Source organism: Symphalangus syndactylus, chromosome 4 (assembly GCF_028878055.3).
Source record: "Symphalangus syndactylus isolate Jambi chromosome 4, NHGRI_mSymSyn1-v2.1_pri, whole genome shotgun sequence".
In the NCBI taxonomy this organism is placed as follows: Eukaryota; Metazoa; Chordata; class Mammalia; order Primates; family Hylobatidae; genus Symphalangus; species Symphalangus syndactylus.
The window spans coordinates 81,729,691-81,745,183 of NC_072426.2; positions in this window are offsets into that span (position 1 = coordinate 81,729,691).

Sequence of the window (15,493 nt, forward strand, 5' to 3'; positions counted from 1 at the left end):
GTAGATACCAAAGTTCTTATTTGCAGATGAAGCCTCCAGGTAGCAGGCTTCAAAGAGAATGGGTTGTTACATGTTTCTTATCAGACTTGAAGTCTGTTGATGTTAATGCCAGGGAGGTATAATGAGGCATGTCTGACTCCCACTTCCTGTCATGGCCTGAAACAGTCTCTCAGGTTAAATTTAAAAGAGCCCTGGCTGAGGAGGAAGTCCATTTAGATGGCTGGGAGTCCTTAGAATTTTATTTTGGTTTAGAAATTTTAAACAGCAGTGGAATAAGTAATGAAATCTATAATAGAATATTTTATGAAACATGATGAAATGTTAAACAGCCCTTAGAGATCATATTCTCAATAAAAGCTTAAGTTTAAAAAATATAGTAAGGCATAGACTAATATAAAAAATAGGCTGGGTGTGGTGGCTCATGCCTGTGATTCCCAGTACTTTGAGAGGCGGAGACAGGCATATCACTTGAGGTCAGTAGTTCGAGACCAGCCTGGCCAACATGGTGAAACCCCGTCTCTACTACAAATACAAAAATTAGCCAGGCGTGGTGTCATGCACCTGTAATCCCAGCTACTTGGGAGGCTGAGGCAGGAAAATCGCTTGAACCTGACAGACAGAGGTTGCAGTGAGCCAAGATCACGCCACTGCACTCCAGCTTGGGTGACAGAAGGAGACCCTGTCTCAAAAAAAAAAAAAAAAAAAAAAAAAAAGCATAAAAAATAGCACCAACAAAACATACGAAGTCAATTTAGTTTCCTGGATAACATTATCACAAATTTTTATATTCTTTACTTTTTTCTGCATTTTCCAAGACAAGAATATATCAATTTAAGGAACAGAACCACAAAGCACATAAGAAAAAGGAGACAGAAGCATGTTTTGGGATAAACCATCTACTATTTACCAAAGAGTTAATTTAAGCATGAATATGTTCCCAAAATTATAATAAAATACATATTATATACACAAAAAATTATGATTCTGGTGTTAACTATTTACTTCCTTAAAACATTAACAAAGCACTAAGCTAAAGAGGCCCCAGGGCGTATCTGAATTCCAGTCTGGTTCCAGGTCCCCCTCCTCTTATGCATCAATTCTCTTTCTGATTACAACCCACACAGTGCACAAAGAATCACGAACTGATCTCTTCTTTAAATCAGAGCTGTACAACCAATTAAGAAAGCTTCAGACTGCTACTGCGCAAACCCTCCATTCTCAAAATAAATACTGCATTCCTCAACCATAAATATATTTGGGAAGAAAAGTATGCTTTAATAGCCAACAGCAGAATTTTTCCCAGGGACGGATTGTATTACTGAGGAATACACTTTAGTGGATGTGTTTAATTATGAAAACAATTCACTGGTCATTTATTAATTTATTCCACAAATAGTCATTGAACCATACCCTGTGCTGGGGATTGAGAAAGGCTCTGTGATAAAGCAGCAAACAAAAACAATAGAACCCTGGTTTCAGTGAAGTTCACAGTCTACTTGAGAGGTAAGCGTTCAACAAAGAAACAAGCAGTGATTGCCTATGGTGGGGAAGCACATTAAATCCCTGGATGGCTTCATCTGAATATGGTTGCAGGCAAAGAGTTTAGACGGATTGTTCTATGTAATGAACAAGCCTCTTTAGAGCCAAAAGCAACCAGCAAGGGACACAGATAAGGAGGTCTTGGAGGCCAAGCACAGTGTTTAGAATATCAGTATAGTGGGCAGCAGAGCCTAGGAGAAGAGACACCACTCAGAGCTTCTCAGAGAAAAATGTCTGCAGGACTGCTAATAACAGGGAAGTCTAGTGTTCAAGTTTCCATTGCTCAATGTGCTTTTGTCTGCTGTAACCTTTACTATCGCCCCTCCTTTGGTAAAGTCACTTCACATAGAGCCTGGATGTGGTGGCACTGGGGAAATAAAAGTATTTGAATATTGTCCAGTGAGGCAACATTGATGCAGTATTTTTCTCAGCCCCTTCATTGGATTCGCAACAGGGTGCCCCATTTACTCAGCCCACTGCCCTTAACCCCTTGGAGGAGGAAGCATGTAAGCGAGTGAGTGCCAGATCCAGCCAGCTGCTTCAGGCACCAGAGGGAACAAGCTCTATGCAGGGCCCACAGCCGAACCCAGGTGGGGGTGCCTGTGACCCCAAAGCCCCAGAGGGAGTGTTGCAGTGCTCTCTTAGCTCCTCCATCTGCAGATGGCTGTGTGTTAACAGCTTAGTTGGCCCGTTGCCTCATTGCATGGTGGGGCTTCCCTCTGCCAGTGAGAGCAAAGGGCCAATGTGACAGCCTTTTGGGTACCCGCCCTCAGTGGGTCCCGAGCTCTTGTCCAGCGTCCAAGAATAATAAGGTCATGCAGACACCTGAAGGGTGGTGAAGACAGATAATTTTATTAAACGATGGAAATGGCTTTCAGCAAAGAGGGGAGCTGGAAAGGGGATGGGAAGGGCAGATTGTCTTCCCCAAAGTCAGGTCATTTCTCCCTGAAGTCCAGCTGTCTTTTCCCTGAAGTCAAGCCATCTCTCTTCCCCAAAGTCAGGCCATCTCTCCTCTCTATTTACTGAGTCTGGGGTCTTTATAGGCACAGGATGGGGGTAGGGTGAGCTGTAGGTAGTTTTGGAAAAGGCAATATTTGATTGGTAAAAAGACATTATTCAGAAAAGAACCAATCAGGAGAGAGCAGGCAAACAAAAATAGAAGTTCTCACTTTGGGCTATGGGTTTCAGGCTACTTTTGCCTGAAGATAGGGTTTCACTGGGGACCCACCCATGTCTGCCTAGAATTTCTCTGCCTCCTGCCTCTATCAACATGACATGAGAAAAGAAGAACAGAGGCTGGAACTCTGGGCCAGTTGTGAGAGAGGAGGTAGAGTAGCCCTGAATACCTTGAGATGTTGAAAGAGACATAAATGGTGTGTGGGAGCCCAGGGTGAGTGAGTTTTACTTAAGAATGAAGAGTGGGGTTACTTTGGTAGCTGAAAGACTTGGTTTTGCCCAGTAGCTAGTATCTGGGTTATCTGCCCAGATATAGTTTTTTTTTTTATTAAATTATGTTCACTCACTCAGGAGATATGTTTTAAGAACAAGACTACAAAACCCATGAAGCCACCACTTAGGTTAAGAAATAGAACACTATGAGTACCTTAGAAGCCCCCAGTGTGCCAGTGGTATCGCTTTTCCTAACAAGACATAAGCACTATCTTGACTTGTGTATTAATCATTTCTTCACTTTTCTGTATTGTATCTTTAAATAACATATTATCCAGGTGTGAAAACTGAGTAGCAGCCTCCGGCCAGCTATTTAAAGGTACATGGCCCCCAGCAGCTGAAGGCTCTCAGGAAGAGCTAAGATGAACAGTTTCCACTCAGTGAATGACTGCTCTTCCCCTAAGCATTCACTGGAATGCCTCTTGGGACAGACTCCTCCGGCTATGGTCATGAACCGAGTCCTTGATCATTTGAGATAAGTGCAACAGTCGGAAATGCAGGAGCCACAGCTCTTCTGATTGTAAATGCACTGAGAGGACATTCCACAAAACTGTCCAAGTGGGGCCAGCCTTTAATCCAGGATGAGGTCCCAGGAACCGAGGCTGAGGCTGGGCTACTGTTCACTGTGGATGTGAGGCCAAGGAAGCCACAAGAGAGAACAGGGATCTGGGAAGGAAAGAGGCTGCCTGAAAGGAAGTGGCCCCACAGGAGACTTCAAGGCAGGCTGGCACAGGGCAGGGTTCCACAGCAGCTAACAGAACAAGTGTGGCCACATGGACATGTAAGCACGTGATTTACTACTTAGACTGACTGAGCAGAGTCCACAGAATGGAATGTCCAGGCACCTTTAAACAAAACTGGAGGCCCCTCCCTACTTTCCTTCCCATCCAAGAAGGTCAGTGTGGTCTTAGTACTCACCTTGTTTCCTAGGCCTGTATTTAGTTCCCTCCAATATGTCATAATAGTAAATGGGCTAATGTATTGCCTTTCCATGATATTTTGTGGCAATAGTTGGAGTTAAGCTGACTTATCTGCTTCACTTGTTCTGCTTCACAGCAGAGGTCTCTTCATTTGATTCTCTTTTATGTGTCTACTTGTTTCTAAAATACAGTGAAATGTGAGACCCATATTTTTAATTACTTTTTCTCTATATGCAGTGCAATTCTGGAAATATTTGGATTATTTACAAATTTTGAATTGTTTTCTAATAACTGTATTTGTGCTTTCTTTCCCCCAATTTTTCTGCTTTCTCTGGTTTTAATTGGCCATTTTATATAATTCCATTTTATATCCTCTCAGTGTGTGAATTATAATTCTATTTTTTATTTTATAGTGATTGCCATAGGTTTTCCAATATTCATCTATATCTAATCTAAGTTTACCTTCAGATCACACTATACAGCTTCATATGTAGTGCAAGTACCAGAAAATTTCTAATTTCTCCCTCCCATAAGTTATCACATTACTGCCATTCATTGGTCACTGCCAAGGGCTGGAGGGAGGGCTGACAGCTAATGGATGGATATAGGGTATCTAAATATTTTGTAATTAATAATAGATAGTGGTAATTTGTTAATAATCCAAATATTTCAAGAATCACATTGCATATAGATAAAAAGTAATATAAAAATATAGGTCTCACATTTTACAGTATTTTAGAAACAAGTCAATAACCTGGTTTCATGTGAATACACAAAAACCCTCTGAATCACACACTTTAAATGGTTACATTTTGTTGTGAATTATATCTCAATAAAGCTATTATTAACAAAAGCTGACATATTGTATGATCCCCGTATAATATTTTGAAACGACATTATAGAAATGGAAAACAAATGAGTGGTTCCCAGGTATTATGAATGGGGGAGGGAAAGGGGACACAGGTGGGTGTGGTTATAAAATGGCCACAAGGTGATCCTCGTGGTACCAGAGATGTCCAGGAGTTTCTGTGACAGTGGATACATGTGATTACAAATGTAATAAAATTAAATACAACTAAGAACACCCACAAATGGGCACAAGGAAGCCTGGAGACATTTGAATAAAATCAGTGGGTCGTAACAATGTCAATAACCTGGTTGTGACATTATACTATAATTTTGCAAGTGGTCACCACAGGGGGAAACTGTGTGGGGGGTACATGGGATCTCTCTGTTATTTCTAACAACTGAGTGTGAATTTACAATTATCTTAAAATTTTAATTTAAAAAAGATATAAATCAACCAAGATGTCCTAGGTGAATAGATAAACATGCTGTGGTATGTCTATATGATTGGCTATTATTCAGGACTAAAAAGAAATGAGCTACCTAGCCACAAAAGACATGGAGGAAGTGTAAAGGCATATTATGAAGTGAAAGTAGTCAATCTGAAAAGGCTGCATACACTACGATTCCAACTATCTGACATTATGGAAAAGGCAAAACCATAGAGGCACTAAAAAGATCAGGTATTGCCAGGGCTGGGCAGAGAAAGGGATGACTAGGTGGAGCATATGGGATTCAGGGAAATAAAACTATCCTGGTATATTCATACTATAGTGATAGATACATCACATTCTGTGTTGTTAAAACCCATAGAATGTACACCAGTGAAGTCTAATGGACCCTGGGTGACAATGGTGCATCAATGTTGGTTCACCAATTGTCACGAGTGAGCCCTCTGGAAGAGAATGCTGATGGTGAGGGAGGCTGGAGGGTTGCCAGGGGTAATGTGTGTGGGAACTCCCTGTACTTGCCAGCCAACTTTGCTGTGAAGCTAAAACTACTCTAAAAAATAAAATCTATTAATTTTTTTAAACATAGAGTGAAAAGCAGACCACCCAGTTTCTTTCTTTCTCTTTCTTTCTTTTTCTTTCTTTCTTTCTTTCTTTCTTTCTTTCTTTCTTTCTTTCTTTCTTTCTTTCTTTCTTTCTTTCTTTTTTCTTTCTTTCTTTCTTTCTTTCTTATTTCCTTCCTTCCTTCCTTCCTTCTTTCTTTCTTTCTTTCCTTCTTTCTTTCTCTATATTTCTCTCTCTCTTTCTTTCATTCATGAACACTGCCACAGTGGAAGCTACCTTACTCACGCTTGAGTCAACGTGCTGAATTGTTTCCCATTCTCTCTTCAAATATATTGAACAATGTATATGGCAATGCAGAAAACTTGGGACTAGAAAACCATTCATTAGCATGTGTACAAATTTCTGCACCTTCCAGAACTGTTTGCCTCAATTATATGTTATTATGTGATAGTCAAGTATTGTTAAATGGATATACCAGTATGAAAAGAGAGCTGTTGAATATAATGAAATTAAGCTGGATATTTTGGAAGAACTCTATACAGCCAAATTTTAAAGAAATTCTTCTCAAATTGGGAATGAGAGAAACAACAGCAAAGTATTGAAAAAAGTTTATTTCAAAACCTTCAGCAAAATTCTGTACCCACATTGCTTTGGAAGAGTACTGCTTTAAATAATCGCACATTATTATAGATATGGTTTATGCAAGAAAGATGATGCAGCACAACTTGGTCTCATTCAACTGTTTGAAGATGGAAGGAAATGGTAACGGTTAACATGTTAAACATTACAATGTCAGCATTACCTCTGTATTCTGATGAGCCATCCCTAGTCATGATAACTGTGAGAATTTGTGCTTGATATTTTCTACATGGTTCAGATACATGGAGGTCTAATTGTGCTGAAATGCAGATGTGCCGTACCCACAGATGATGCCTTTAGAATTCTGCCAACCTGTGTCGAACCCTTCTGAGGAGAATCTGAAGAATGTCATTTGAACCATGGGTAATTCACAGTCTATAAATTCCAGACTGTTTTCAATGTAGGGCCCTCATTACAAGACAGGGCATTAGGCCTCAAAAACATCTGTGAGTCAGGTCCTGTGGGCTTTGCCACTGTCTCCAGCACACAATCGAAACATGAGATGATATGTGCCTATGTACACACAAAAGGGGCAGTCATGGAGAGGACAAGAAAGGCTTATTTCATGGTTTTGTAACACTATTGAAGTTTTTTTTTAACAAAATCTATCTACAGGTTTCAGAGTCATGGAAACATGATCCATGGTTCTTTTCGATGTTCTTTTCATTGTACTTTCCAAGGACTATTGACATTTCATCCACAACAGCAGGGTATGTTTTTAATGGGCTAGTAGAAAACATACTCATATCCAAATATAGGGCTGGTGGTATATTTGTCATGCAACTTGGCCTTGCAGTTGGAGCTGAAAGCTGTTGCTGTCAAAGGAAATGTTTGGGTGACTCAGCCAAGAAAGCAGTTTATTGGTTTTGGCAGCAGACAACAGGTGAATATTTCATGGAGGAGAGAGGTTTTAATAGCTGTTTATACAATCTTCCCAGCCATGGCCAAGGTTGTTTAGATTGGTGAAATGAACAATATTTCATTCCTCATGAGCCTGCTGACTTCTGTTGATGGGTTGATGATGCCACTATTTGCTTTACATGATTGGGGTAAAGTTCTCACTTCACCAATATCATCTCCAGCTCCCTGGAGGAGCAACATCTAGGGTTTGGGGCATCTGTGCTAGACAAGCTCCTTTAGTCCTCTGCCAATTTGGCAGGAGCCTACAGAAAATTCTTGATGCACCTTTTTAATGATTGTGGAAGCCTACATGGCTCCAGTGACTCTGGTTAGAGTGCATTTTATCACAAGAGCTGCCTGTGTGTGTGAGTAGATTACAGCAACCCACTTTCCCAGGGACGCTGGATGCACTGGATATGCACAGTAAGGACGCCCTGGTCTACGGTGCTGGGAAGGTCAGCTAAATCAGTATGACATGTTAGAAGCCATAGCATTCACAATTATAGTATGCAAAACATGCTCACACACACACAGACACAGAAACGAGTCAATGGGTCTGAGAAGCCATGAGGTACATTTTAAAGGGCATTTCCTTAAAACACAGACTGTCAGGATTCTACTGTCAATATTTACTACCTTTGTGACTTTGAGTAGCTTCCCGTGTAGGAAGGAACCTCAGTTTCCAGCATATGTTAGGGGGTTTGGAGAGTTGGCTTTTAAGCTGTCATCCAGATTTGACATTCTATGATGAAAAGAAAAACTCTGAAGCAAAGTGCTTTGATCCTAGGACTAAGAAGAGTAAGATTCAGATGGAGAAGACTTTAGTGAAATATCAGAGGACAACAGGCATTTGTGTTCTACAGAATGAGCATAGGCTGAGGAGCAGGAACCTGCCCCACCTTTACTGGCCATATGGCCAAGTGCAGGTCTGGGTCAATGAAACCAGAACCACAATGCCTGCCTCACCTGGATACGAGGGACTGGCGGGGCTCTTGAGTGAAGACACACTCTGTAGAGGAGAAAACACTGTACCTATATGAGAGGAATGTATCTGCGTATTTGCAGCACCAAAATGGCTTGCCCAATTCAGTCCATGATGATTCATGTACCCTTTACCATCTTTTTAAAAATTATTATTATACTTTAAGTTCTGGGATTCATGTGCAGAACGTGCGGATTTGTTACATAGGTATACGTGTGCCATTGTGGTTTGCTGCACCCATCAACCAATCATCTAGGTTTTAAGCCCCACATGCATTAGGTATTTGTCCCAATGCTCTCCCTCCCCTTGCCCCCCACCCCCTGACAGGTCTTGGTCTGTGATGTTCCCCTCCCTGTGTCCATGTGTTCTCATTGTTCAACTCCCACTTATGAGTGAGAACATGCAGTGTTTGGTTTTCTGTTCCTGTGTTAGTTTGCTGAGAATAATAGTTTTCAGCTTCATCTATGTCCCTGCAAAGGACATGAACTCATTCTTTTTTATGGCTGCATAATATTCCATGGTGTATATGTACCAGATTTACAAGAAAAAAACAACCCCATCAAAAAGTGGGCAAAGGGTATGAACAGACACTTCTCAAAAGAAGACATTTATGCAGCCAATTAACATATGAAAAAAAGCTCGTCATCACTGGTCATTAGAGAAATGCAAATCAAAACCACAATGAGATACCATCTCACACCAGTTACTATGGCGATCATTAAAAAGTCAGGAAACAACAGATGCTGGAGAGGATGTGGAGAAACAGGAATGCTTTTACACTGTTGGTGGGAGTGTAAATTAGTTCAACCATTGTGAAAGACAGTGTGCTATTCCTCAAGGATCTAGAACCAGAAATACTATTTGACCCAGCAATCCTATTACTGGGTATATACCCAAAGAATTATAAATCATTCTACTATGAACACACATGCACACGTATGTTTATTGCAGCACTATTTACAATAGTGAAGACTTGGAACCAACCCAAATGCCCATCAATGATACACTGGATAAAGAAAATGTGGCACATATACCATCTTTTTTTTTTTTTTTTTTTTTGAGACAGAGTCTCGCTCTGTCGCCCAGGCTGGAGTGCAGTGGCGCAATCTTGGCTCACTGCAAGCTCCGCCTCCCGGGTTCACGCCATTCTTCTGCCTCAGCCTCTCCGAGTAGCTGGGACTACAGGCGCCCGCCACCATGACCGGCTAATTTTTTGTATTTTTAGTAGAGACGGGGTTTCACCGTGGTCTCGATCTGCTGACCTCGTGATCCGCCCACCTCGGCCTCCCAAAGTGCTGGGATTACAAGCGTGAGCCACCGCTCCCGGCCCATCTTTTTCTTTTTATTTCTTTGAAACAGTCTCACTCTATCGCCCAGGCCAGAGGGCAGTGGCACAATCTCGGCTCACTGCAACCTCCACCTCCTGGGTTCAAGCAATTCTCCCACCTCAGCCCTCCTGAGTAGCTGAGATTACAGGTGCATGGTGCCACCAAGCCTGGCTAATCTTTGTAGTTTAGTAGAAACAGGGTTTCACCACGTTGGCCAGGCTGATCTCATATTCCTGACCTCAGGTGATCTGCCTGCCATGGCCTCCCACAGTGCTGGGATTACAGGTGTAAGCCACTGCGCCTGGCCCTGTTATCATCTTTACTGGGGGTCATTATATAGAATACTGGCACTTCTAATAATAATAATCTAATTATCTTCTAGGAATGGTTATCTAATAATAATTCTCTTCCTGTAATACTGGTACTTCTAATAGCTCCATTTATTGTTGCCTGACATGTGCTAAGCACCTGCCAAGCATTAAAGTTCATTATTTTATTTAATCCTCACAAGCCAACAAAGAATGTATCATCTACCGCATTTTGCATTTGAGGAAATGAAGACTTAGGACGGCTAAGACATTTGTGTAAGGTTTTTCCCCTAACTGGACTCAGCAGCTTAACTCCCACATGGGTCTTTACGAAGCTCATGAAGCAGAACATATTCTCTGTATTGAAAAGAGTGACTCCAGAGTAAGAAAAGCATTCATACTCCTGGATTAGACTCCTTTTCATCGCTTCCCATATCATTTTAATAGTGGATCCCATTTTCTCAGGACCCCACAGTTATTGAAGTTTTGTGAAGAACTGCTACGAGGCCGTCTCTCCCTCACCTTCTCTTCTCCTTAATTAATCTCCTTAATTAATTAATTAATCTCCTTAATCTCCCCAACTCTTCCCATCCTCCCTCACCTCCCGTCTCCCCCCATCCCCCCTCACCTCCCCACTGCCCCCCATCTCTCCTCTCACCTCCCATCTCCCCCTCAGCCCCCATCTCCCGAGACACCTCTGGCAATGGTGCATGGGCTGTGGACAGGTGGTGCAGGGCAGGGGAGCCCTGAATTAGTTTGACTCTCGTTTGCTCTCCACAGCAATCCTGTAACATGAGCAAGGTACAATTTTTAATCCTATTTTTAGGAATGGAAAATTGGAATTCAGAGAGTTTTCTTTTGATATCTCATTTCTCCCTCCTGAACGGAGTCAGCTCCTGCTAATTTTTGTTCTGTGGGAAACAGCTTTGTCTTGCGGGTGTGGAAGAATAAGTTATCCAGTGGTCCCCGCTGACTCACCCACTGCGCCCACTGCAGTCACTCCCAGGGACCATTTAGAGGGGGAAAATGCAATTTTGGAATGAGCCAGATTAATTTAGCGATTTCCATTATTCATTTTCAGTTTAGATTAGTCATTCCCATTATTCATTTTCAAAACATCCTAGAGCTCTGTACTTTTCCTGAACTTACAGTGTAAATTTCAGCTCTGAAGACAGTTGTCTAACTGGTCAAGATATGAGGAAGTCACTCCTTCTCTGTCTCAAACACTGGCTTGCCCTACGAAGTACCTGCCTACGAAGGGTCACCTGGCTGCACCCCTGCTCACCTGAGTGACTTGGCTACATGTGTAGGCACCCCCTGTACACACTCTACGAAACTGCCATGTGCCATACACACACACACATACATGTGTTCAAAGGACTACTTGACCATGAGATGAACAATATTTTCAATCATAATGATGTTTTTTGTATATGTACATGCATGTGTATGTGTCGGGGTATGTGTCTGTGTGTGTGTGTATATGTGTGTGTGTGTGTGTGTGTGTGTGTATTACGACCATGGCACCCTTGCATACATCCACATAGACCACACACACAGGTAAGGTTTGAACTGCCGACCTAAGTCTTGGCAGAACACCTTGTCATCACCCCATCTCCCCTGTCTCTCTTCTCACTTCTCCATCTCTCCCATCCCCCTCTCACCTCCCCATCTCTCCTGTCCCCCTCTCACCTCCCCATTTCTCCCATCCCCCTCTCACCTCCCCATCTCCCCGATCCCACTCACCTCCCCATGTCCCTAGCCCTTCCATCCTCATCTCTCCCATCCCCTTCTCACCTTCTCATCTCCCCCCATTCCCTCTCACCTCCCATCTCTCCCATCCCCTCTAAACTCCATCTTTCCCGTTTCTCCTCTCACCCTCATCTCTCCCATCCCCCCTCAACTCCTGTCTCTCCCATCCCCCTCTCACCTCCATCTCCCCCATTTCTCCTCTCACCCCCCATCTCCCCATCCTCCTTTCACCCCCATCTCCCCCACCCCCCATCTCCATCTCACCCATCCCCCTCTCACTCCCATTTCCCCATCCCCCCTCACCTCTCATCTCTCCCATCCCCCAACTCCATCTCTCTCATCTCCCCTAACCTCCATCTTTCCCGTTTCTCCTCTCACCCCCTATCTCTCCCATCCTCCTCTCACCTCCATCTCCCCCACCCCCCTCTCACCTCCTTCTCCTCCTGTCTCTCCTCTCACCTCCCCATCTCCCCTCATCCCCCTCTCACCTCCCTGTCTTCCATGGAGGCTGTCATGAGACTGTTTCTTGTCCTCTCCCAGTTCTGATGAAGTGGGAGGCCTTAGCCCCCGCCCCCTCAGGGCCTGCAAACCCTCAGCTGTAGTCTGGGCCTGGCTCCTCAGCCAAGGGATCTGGTCATTCAGGCTGCTGTCATCTGATCACTTCTGTCTCAGTGTCTCCTGGGTTAGGCACAAGGAACTGACACCTTTGGCTGCTCTTCCTTCTGCTGTTCATGCGAGTAATGAGCTGTCTTTACTGAAAATAATTCTTTGTCCTTAGGGGTTAAATCTGCCAGGCCTTGGTCCTGGCCTTTGCATGGTGCTTGTCAATGTGTATGTGCATGTGTGTGTATATGTGTGTGTGCATGTGTATATGTGTGTGTGTGCATGTGTGTATGTGTGTGTACGTGTGTGTGTGTGTATTTTAAACAAAAAAGAGACAGTCTCACACCCCGTCCCATCCCCCTGCCCAGTCCTTTTGCTTAAGGCTGTCTGTCGTCTTTAGCCTTTTCTGTGCTTAGTGTATCTCTTCATAAATCTAAGAACATGAAAATATTTCCATGCCTCGTTCCCCAGCTCCAGGCCAATGCCTACGAGGTGTGTGAGGACTCAGTTCCCTGAGCACAGCACTCCTGACCCTCCCGGCGCAAGCCTTTTCCAAAAACTCACAGCTTATTTATCAGCCACTTATGTAGTGCTCACAATTGCAGGCCCTATCTGAGAACTTTACAAATGTTCACTCATTTCACCTTTGTAACAACCTCGAGGTAGACGCTATTGCTAATTATCCTTTATAGATGAGGAGGAAAAGTAACAGAGAGCTTAACTAAGTTGCTCAAGGCAATGAAGCAAGTAGGTGCCAGGGCTGGGATTCGAATCCAGGCTGCTGGCACCAGACTATGGGCTTGGAACCACTCACCTACAGAGGATCTCTTCCTTGTTCTATGGTTTCATTCATTAATTTAAATGACATATGGTTACCTTCACTGCTTGTATTTTCATTAGGTTTTCCTCATGAAAGATGAAAATATTTCTCTCTCTCATTTCTACCTTTTGCCTTCTGTCAGTTTTAGTTTTTGTTGTTGTTTTAATAATCTCAGTCTGTTTTGCAATCATAATTATGTCTTCCATACTTTCTCTACGGTTGGATTCAAAATTTTAATAGCTGAGTAATAATATTAATATTGTTGTGACTGAAAATATTGTACATTTCATGGTAAAGTAGTCTGCCAGAATTATATCTCTGTATAGGTGCATGATATAATCCCTGGATGACAAATGTTCATAGTGTTCAGATAAAATATATTGTTTTCTCATTCTGCATCAATTGCTTAAAATAAGGCATATTTGGCTTTGCTTTTATTTGGGCCACTGTTTTCAGCACTTTCTTGGAGTATTAATTGCCCTTCTTGTTGCTATTGTCAAAAAAAAATACTGTGCCTTCAACACATCCTCGAGTTCCTCCAAAACCTCAATATAACACCAATGGCATGAAATGCTCTGTTTTTCCCCCCGAGATTTCCTTCTTGGAGTCTTCTGATTCGCTGCTACAATCTCAAAGTTTGTTCTGTTGATAAGCTGCAGAGCTGTCATCCTCAGACTTACTTACAGCCTCTCTGGGTTCGATTTCCTGTTTTCAGGATCTCGTTTCTTTTTGTGTTTCTGGCTACTTACTTTCTTGGAGTGTCCTCCAGTGGCGCTGGCCACCAAGGTTGTCTTCAGTCCTCTCGGTATGGAGCTGTGGTTCAGATGCCTCCTCTAGATCCCATGTTGCTCAGCACAATTGACAGTATTTACTTTTTTCCTCCAATGAATTGCTCTTTCACCTTTGTCAGAAATCAGCTGGGCATATTTGTGTGAGTCTACTTCTGAATTCTCTATTCTGCTCCGTTTGTTTATTTCAGAGTGTGTCCTCACTCACAGTCTCCATTAGTCCTTCATGTCGGGGAAATCGGTGTTGTGATTTCAATTTCACTGACATAGACACCAAGGCTGAAATGGCTTCAGTGATGTGCACTTCACCACGCAGCCAGTCTTGACACATGGCAAGTCAACAGGGCATATTTTGTTCCTCATTCCCATGCTCATCCCATGTTCATTCTGCAGCAAGCAAATGCCAGCTGTCCTCTGATATTTCAATAACTCTTTCTTTAATAATGAACACACAATGTTAACAGCTAGAACAGAAGATACAAGGAGACAGGATAACATTCCACAGTCAACTTTGAATGCTGAACTATGCATAATTGCAGATAGCATTTGCTACAGAGAGTTTGAACAGCAGCAGACACAAAATTCTCAGTCTAATTGCTGGTTGTGCATAGATCCAAAGCACATTCTGATATTTTGACCAATTCAGAGATGTCAGCATGCTCATTTTAATGAAACTGGCATCTAGAATTCTGTTGCTATAAGTGGGCAATAAGTGGCATGGAGGGACAAGACAAAGTGCTCAGCCCAACATCCTTTCCCAACTTCCATGGAGAAGCCCTAGAAGCCAAGGGCTCCAGCAAGCATGGGGGTGCCGTGCGAATCAGCTCTTTCAGCAGTGATCAATACTGACAACGTAGGCAGCTGGAAGGAAGAGCTCCTCTGGCTGAGGTTTATTTTCTTCTGTTATCTCCCTTGGTAAAGTCTAAAAACAAAATACAGGCTAGTTTCTCTGTAGGGAAGAAGAGAGAATACATGAGAGTATTTTCCTTTTAATCACTCAATTTCAGTGGCAGTTGGCACAAATTACACTTTTCCTTTGATTAATGTTATTTTCCACTTGGAAGGATTGGCTTAACTTTGTCCTCTTGATTAAATAGAAGATGTGAAGTTTGGACAATTTCTTAAAAAGCTTTGAAATTGTATTATAAATAGATACAGAATCTAAAACCAAGAGACTTATTGTTAAGAAACCCTCTGTTTTACCTGAATTATAAATGGAAAAGCAAATAGTGACATACAGATTGTTTTAATCTAGACATTAGCCAGTGTTCTCTGGTTTACTTACACTTTTAAGTTTCTCAAAGCAAGACATGTAAAACAAATGTGAATCATATATTATGCATTCTAACCATGGAATGTTTTTATATTTATGCATAATAAAAGCTTTATGTGTGTATTTTTTGCAGTCTGGAAAGTGTTAATATATTAACCATTTGATGCTAGTTCAATTAAAAACGATGTATGTATTACAATTTAGAAATTTCTGCAAGATTCCTTCTTGAGTTACCTGACAGTCCCTAATTCACACCTTGAGGACAGATGATTCTAAGCTGGGCAGGGTGGTGATTCCATCCCACAGCCAAACCATGAAACGTGGCTCAGTACC